Source organism: Rousettus aegyptiacus, unplaced genomic scaffold (genome assembly GCF_014176215.1).
Source record: "Rousettus aegyptiacus isolate mRouAeg1 unplaced genomic scaffold, mRouAeg1.p scaffold_m13_p_9, whole genome shotgun sequence".
NCBI classification, from domain to species: domain Eukaryota; kingdom Metazoa; phylum Chordata; class Mammalia; order Chiroptera; family Pteropodidae; genus Rousettus; species Rousettus aegyptiacus.
Window position 1 is genome coordinate 28,694,191 of NW_023416312.1, and position 8,279 is coordinate 28,702,469.

The 8,279-nt window shown below is 39.1% G+C and overlaps 1 pseudogene; it reads right to left on the minus strand.

Moving 5' to 3' along the window:
- The window catches only part of LOC107512038, a 91,980-nt pseudogene extending 85,241 nt beyond the window's left edge, over nt 1-6,739 (minus strand).
- Between the last annotated feature and the right edge of the window lie 1,540 nt (nt 6,740-8,279).

Here is an 8,279-nt window from a genome sequence, read left to right on the forward strand (position 1 = left end):
TGAGAAACCCTCAGCCAATATTATACTTAATGGTGAAAGACTAAAAACCTTCTCTCTAAGATCAGGAACAAGGCAAGGCTGCCCGCTATCATCACTGTTATTCAACATAACATTGGAGGTCCTAGCAAGTGCAGTCAGACGAGAGAAAGATATAAAAGGCATCCAAAGAGGAAACGAAAAAATCAAACTGTCACGTTTTTTGGATGACATGATTCTTTAGATAGAAAACCCTAAAGACTCCATAAGAACACTACTAGAAACAATATGGAGATACAGTAAAGTCTCTGGATACAAAAATCCATAGTATTCCTATACTCTAATAATTAAGTGTCAGAAAGAGAAGTAGAAAAAAATTCCTTTTGCAATTGTAACAAAAAGAATTAAATACCTAGGAATAAATTTAATGAAAAACATGAAGGATCTATATAATGAAAACTATAAGACACTATTAAAAGAAATTGAAGAAGATACAAAGAAATGGAAAGATATTCCATGTTCTTGGATTGGAAGAATCAGCAAAGTGACCATATTATAAATCATTCTACAGATATAATGTAACCCCATCAAAATCTCATTGGTACTTTTTTAAAAAATAGAACAAAATATCAGATTTGTGTGGAAGCACACTAGTCTCGAATTGCCAAAGCCATCCTGAGAAAAAAGAACAAGGCTGGAGGCATCACTCTGTCCAACTTCAAATTATACTACCAAGTGACAGTAATCAAAACAGCATGGTATTGGCAGCAAAACAGACACACAGAGCAATGGAACAGATTTGAGAGTCCAGAATAAACCCATATTTATATGGGCAAATGATTTTTGACAAAGAAACTGCAAAACATAAAGTGGAGAAAGGAAAACCTCTTCAATAAATGGTGGGAGAACTGGAATGGATCGAATATATGGTAGCTGAAGGAAACTGGACTTTGGGTGGTAATTACAGAATAGAATATATAGGTGTCAAATTATAATGTACATCTAACAATTATATAATTGTATTAACCAATGTTACCACAATAAACTTAATAAAATAAATAAATAAAAACATTTTCCTGATGATCAGGAACAGGAAAAAGATATCTATTTTCACCATGTTAATTCAACATTGTATTGGAAGTCTTAGCTACTATATGTGAAGAACTCAAAATATTTCACCAAAAAGACTGTTAGAACCGATTAATATATTCAGTAAAGTAGCAATATATAAAACTAATATTCGGATCTAGGTTACATTCTTATACACCAACAATTAACTATCAAAAAGAGAAATTAAGGAAACAATGCATTTATAATTACATCAAAAACAATAGAATACCCAGAAGTAAGTTTAACCAAGGAAGCAAAAGCTCTTTACTCAGAAAATTATAAGATATTGAATAAATTAATTGAAGAATATACAAATAAATGGAAGAATATACTATGCTCATGAATAGAAAGAATTAACATCCTTAAAATTTCCATACCACCGAGGCAATCTATAGATTCAATGTAATCTCTATCAAAATACCAATGGCATTTTTCAGAGAACAAGAACAAATAATCTTTTTTTAAAATTAAGTTTATTGGGTTAACATTTGTTAGTACAATTATATAATTTTCAGGTGTACATTATGAGTTGACATCTGTATATTCTATTGTGTGTATACTACCCAAAGTCCAGTTTCCTTCTGCTACCATATGTTTGATCCCCTTTACCCACTTCACCCTCTCCCTATCCCCCTATATTTGACCCCTTTTACCCCATCTACCTCCCCTCTCTTCCCACACCCCACTGGTAACCACTACTCAATAGTCCTCTAGTAACCACTAGTCTATAGTCCATGTCCATAAGTCTCTGTTTGTTTGTCCTGTCCATTTGTTGCTTTTAGGTTTATATCCCACATATAAGTGATATCATGTGATTTTCAACTTTTTCTGTCTGGCTTATTTCGCTTAGCATGATTATCTCGAGGTTCATCCATGTTGTCGCAAATGACAGTATTTCATTTCTTCTTATGGCTGAGTAATATTCCATTGTATATATGTACCACAGCTTCTTTAGTCAATCATCTATTGTAGGGCGCTTCAGTTGATTCCATGTCCTGGTAACTGTGAATAATGCTGCTATGAACATCGGCGTGTAAATATCTTTTTGGATATGTGTTCTCAAGTCTTTGAGGTAAACACCCAGTAGAGGGATTGCTGGATCATATGGTAGATCAATTCTTAGATTTTTGAGGAATCTCCGTACTGTTTTTCATAGTGGCTGTACCAATTTTCAGTCCCACCAGCAGTGAAGGAGGGTTCCTTTTTCTATGCATCTTCTCCAACATTTGTTATTACTTTTATTGTTGATTATAGCCATGCTAACAGGTATAAGATGGTATCTCATTGTGGTTTGGATTTCCATTTCCTTAATAGCTAGCGATCTTGAGCATCTTTTCATATATTTATTGGCCATTTGTATGTCCTCTAGAGAGACGTGTCTGTTCAGGTTCTCTGCCTATCTTTTGATTGGATTGTCTGTTTTTTTTGTTGTTGTTATTGAGTTGTGTGAGTTCTTTGTATATTTTGGATATCAGGCTCTTATCGGAGGTGTTGCTTGAAAATGTATTTTCCCATTGAGATGGTTGTCTCTTTACCTTGTTGATGATTTCTTTTGCTGAGTAGAAGCTTTTTAGTTTGATGTAGTCTCATTCATTTATTTTAGCTTTTACTTTTTATGTCTTTGAGGTCAAATTCTTAAAATCCTCGTTAAGTCCAAAGTCCTAGAGTTTAGTTCCTATGTTTTCTTCTATACATGGTATTGTTTCAGGTCTTATATTCAGATCTGTAATCCATTTTGAGCTAATTTTGGTGTGTGGTGATAGACAACAGTCTAATTTCATTCTTTTGCAGGTGGCCTTCCATTTTCCCAGCACCATTTATTGAAGAGGCTTTCTTTTCTCCACTATATGTTTCTGGCTTTTTTTTGTCAAAAATTATTTGCCTGAATAAATATGGGTTTACTTCTGAACTCTAGGAAAATGCTTTTAGGTTATCTCCACTGATTATAATGTTAGCAGTGGCTTTATCATTTATGGCCTTTATTATGTTGAGTTATGTTCCTTCTATTCCCACTCACTTTGCTGAGAGTTTTTATCATAAATGGATGCTGTATTTTGTTGTACACTTTTCCTGCATCTGAGGATGTCAGACCCATAGGGCAGAATCAGCAGGCATCAAAGCCCTGCTATATTGAATCCTCCATAGGTTCAACCCATCAACAGCCAGTCCTCACATGACTATGTACATATGGTTTTTATCTTTTGATTTGTTTAATATTATGTACCATGTTAATTGATTTGTGGATAGCGTACCAACCCTATATCCCAAGAATAAATCACACTTGATCATGGTGTCTGATCTTTTAAATGTATTGGTGAATTCAGTTTACTAATTTATGGGTGAGGATTGTTAATCTATGTTCATCAGGGTTATTGGCCTATGATATTCTTTTATTAAAATCACTTCATCTGGTTTTGGAATCTAGTTAATGGTGGCCTTGAAAAATGAATTTGGGAGTTTTCACTCCACTTAAATATTTTGGAAGTGTTTGAGAAAATAGGTGTCAATTCTTTAATTTTATTCATATTTTATTTCATGTTTTCCTGTACCTATACAAAGAGTGAAGTGATAGCTATTGATGGATTGGTTGCATTAGCAGAAAATATCTTTGCAAAGAGTTCATTGATGCCAGTGATATTAGATGCATCAAATAGAAAATTTGTTAATTTCAGTAATATCTTAATTTTTTTTCATCAAATTTATCCAAAGTATAGATATTGGAAGTTCAGTTTGTTAAAGGTAGAACATCTGACTTTAATAATGCTTATTTATAAATTTAGTTTATAAATCCAATATTGAAGATAAAATTATTTTTCATGATGATAAAACAAATACAAATTAGGTGAAATATAATTATCTTGGCAAGAATAGTGTTCTTACTAAATTAAGAACCTATGGAAAAGAGGATTTTCAGTCAAAATGGCAGAGTAGGTAAATTCTGTGCTTGCCTCCTCTCACAATGTCAGAATTACAACTAAACCACCAATCAACCATCGTTGGCAGTTGTCTGAAGTCTAGCTGAACAGAAGTCCTACAATTGGGAACATACACAAAAGGCCATCTTGAGACTGGTAGGTGGAGTGAAGACACGGAACAGGCTGGTCCTACACTTGTATGTGGTAATTAAAAATTGGGAGGTATAGCTTGGTTATGTAAGTCTCCCCAGAGGAGTGAGGAGTCCTGGTCCCACGCTGGGCTCCCCAGCCCAGGCTTCCAGTGATTGGGAAGAGAAGTCCTCACAACTTCTGGCTGTGAATACCAGAGAAGATTGTGGTTGAGTGAGACAGAGAGCTGCTAGAATATCAGGGGATCCTTTTAAAGGGCCTATGCACACACTTACTGACAGAGTCCCTCACTCTGAGTGAGATGGAGGCCTGCAGGAAGTGGTGATCTTCCTCTTAAAGGACCCATGCCCGGCTGTACTCAGTGACAGAATTGATCACTCTGAGCACTAGTGCTGGGACAGCTGCTTGACATACAGGGACATACTGAGTTGTCGTGATTCGGGGTGAGGGCTGGAGGGGCAGCTTTCTCCCAGAAGGAAGTGCTGGCAGAATCCACACTTACTTTGGTGAGGCCCTTTCTTTCCAGTGTCCAGACACCAGTGGGTACCAGATCTGTGTCTCCATAAATCTGCTTAACACTGATCACCTTGCCCTGGGGATTCCATAAGACCCCTCTCAACCCAAGTTGCAGACCCACTCAAGCCACTTCCAGTGACTTTTCCATACAAATGGCCTTTCTTGGATCACTTTGTGAACTTTCCCAAAATCTTTTAAAATTTCACACAACCCACACAAGAAGCCTCTGGCCTCAGTGTACTCCGTACCTCTTGATGAACTGTCCCAAGCCTGACACTAGCAGCAGCCATCCTTGCTTTGCAAATTGGCCTTTCAAAGCACCTCAAAACACAGTGAGGTGGTGGCCATTTGCAGATTGCATGATCACTCTTACTAGGTGGCCTTTTTTAGGGCACAGGCTGGAGATGGAGCCACTCGCAGGAGGCCCTGGGGCTGGCACAGCTACACATAGAGCTGCAGCACTACCTGGGACTGCATCTGAGGATGACAGACCCATAGGGCAGAATCAGCAGGCACCAAAGCCCTGCTGTATTGAATCCTCCATTGGTTCAACTCTTCACCAGCCAGTCCTCACAACCAATCAGCCCAAGGGTCAACCCCTCCCATTTCCATGTAAATAACAAACAAGTCTTAACTAAACAGGATGGCACAAACAACCCACACAAGGGACACCCTGCAGCACTTGGCCCAGATGACCAGGGAAGACTGTAACAGTGAGCACCATTGAATACCTACTACATAAGGCCACCCTACTAAGATTGAGAGACATAGCAACCTTACCTAATACATAGAAACAAACACAGGGAGGTAGCCAAAATGGGGAGACAAAGAAACATGTCCCACATGAAAGAACATAATAAAGCTCCAGTAAAGGAATTAAACAAAATGGAGACAAGCAATCTACCAGATGTAGAGTTCAAAACACTGGTTATAAGGGGGACCGGTCATGGTGGTGTAGAAGGTAGAGTCTGTGCATGTCTCCTCTTGTGACCACATCAAATTTATAAGGAAACTACAGAGCAACCATCACTGGGAGTTGCCTAAAGTCTGGATGAACAGAAGCCCTACAACTAGGGACAAACATAAGAAGTCATCTCGAACCAGTAGGAGGGACAGAGACATGAAACTGCCCGGACCCACAACTGCACGTGAAGATTGAAAATTGGGAGGGTTATCTTGGCTGCACAGCCACCTCTCCCACTTGAAAAATGAGGGGTCCCAGCCCCATGCTGGGTTTTCAAGCACAGGGTTGCAGTGCTGGGAAGACAATTCCCCACATTCTTTGGCTGTGAAAACCAGAAGAGATTGTGGCTGAGTGAGACAGAGGGCTGTAGGAGTTGCAAGCATTCCTCTTAAAAGGGCTGTGCCTGGACTAACGCACTGACTGACTCACTTACTCTGAGCTCCAGTGCTGGGGCAACTGCTTGAGGAGTTCCAGGGATATATGGGAAACACTGAGTTGTTGGGCTTCAGGGCGAGGACTGGAAGGACAGCTTTCTTCCAAATAGAAGTGCTGGCAGTATCCATTGTTCCTTTGTTGAGTTCTCCCCACCTCAGCATGCAGGTGCAGGTGGCCACCACATCTGAGTCACCATCAACCTGGATAACACAGATTGCTCTGCCCAGATAATTCCCTGAGACTCTTCCTCTCCCAGCTTGTAGACCCACCCAAGCTACTTCTAGAGGTTTATCCCTTACAAGTGGTTTATCTTGACTATTGCTGAAAACTTTCCTAAAATATGTCAAAAGCTCCCAAAATTCAAAGAGGCAGCATCTGGCCTTGGTGTACCCCATATCTCTTACTGAGCAGCCCCAAGCCTCACATTAGTGGCAGCCAGTTTTAGTTCCTTGCTTGGCCTCTTGAGGCACTTTATAAGCCCAGCATGAGTGGCAGACATCTGCAGATTGCTCAGTGAGTCTTACAAGGTGGCCCCAGAGTTACACATGCTGTGGCCAAATTTTTCTTGCAGTGCGACCCATCCCAGGAGGCCCTTTGACTGCCACTCCCAGTGGCCTGCTTCAACCAGCACCATAGTGAGAGCGTGACCCTTGGCTGTATCTGGTGGGGACATGCCTGAAGGTCAGACAAAGCAAGCACGAAAGCCCTGTTAAAGTTAATCCTGCTTTGTAGGATCAGTCCATCACTGGCCGATACTCATAACCAATCAGCCCAAGGGTCAATCCCTTCCATCAGCATGCAAACAGCAACCAAGGCTTAACTTTAATAGGAGGTCACACACAACCCATGCAGGGGACATACTTTGAGCATTTTGCTCAGATGACCAGGGAAGACTGTGTCACTGGGCCCCATGAGACACCTATGACATAAAGCCACTCTAATAAGACCAAAAGACTTAGAAGCCTTACCTAATACATATAAACAGACACAGGGAAGCAGCCAAAATGGGGAGAAAAAAAAACATGTCCCACGCAAAAGAACAGAACAAAGCTCAAGAAAAAGAATGAAACTAAATGGAGATAAGCAATCTACCAGATTCAGAGTTCAACACAGTGCTCATAAGGATGCTCAATGAACTTAGGAAAAGAGTAGATAAACTCAGTGAGAACTTTAACGAAGAGGAAACATAAAAGTAGAGAATGAAAACATAATAGGGAACCAGTCAGAAATGAATACAATATCTGAGATAAAGAGGACATTAGAGAGAATCAACAGGTTAGATAAAGCAGAGGATCAAATCAGCAATTTTGAGGATGAGGCAGTGTAGGACATCCAATCAGAACAGCAACAAGAAAAAAATTTTAAATGAGAATAGTTTAAGGGGTCTCTGGGACAACATCAAGCATAACAACATTCACACCATAAGGGTACCAGAAGGAGAAGAGGGAAATGGACTGATAATCTATTTGAGGAAATAATGACAGAAAAATTTCATAACCTAGTGAAGGAAATAGACATAAAAGCCCAGAAAGTGCAGAAAGCCCAAACAAGTCAACCCAAAGAGGCTCACACCAGGACACATCATAATCAATATACCAAAGTTTAAAGACAAATATAGAATCTTAAAATCTGCGAGAAAAGTAGTTTGTTACCTACAAGGAAGCTCCCATAAGACTGTCAGATGATCTTTCAACAGAATTTTTGCGGGCAGAAGGGATTCTCAGGAAATATTCAAAGTGATGAAAAACAAGGACCTACAACCAACATTACTCTACCCAATAATGCTATCATTCAGAATCAAAGGACAGTTGAAGAGTTTCTCAGACAGAAAAAGCTAAAGGAGTTCACCACCATCAAGCTCATATTACAGAAAATGTTGGAGGGGCTTCTTTACAAAGAAGAAAAAAATGTGTATCAAAAATATGAGTAAGGAATGGCAATAACTATGTATCTATCAATGATTCCTTTAAACGTAAATGGATTATATGCCCCAATTAAAAGATAGGGTGGCTGAATGGATAAGAAAACAAGACCCTTACATATGCTGCCTACAAGAGACTCACTTCAGATGGAAAGGCACACAAAGACTAAAAGTAAGGGGATGGAAAAAAATATTTCATGAAAATAGAAACAAACAAAGAATAAAAAAGGTGGGGTAATAATACTTATACCAGACAAAAGAGACTTTAAATCAAAGGCTATAACAAGAGATA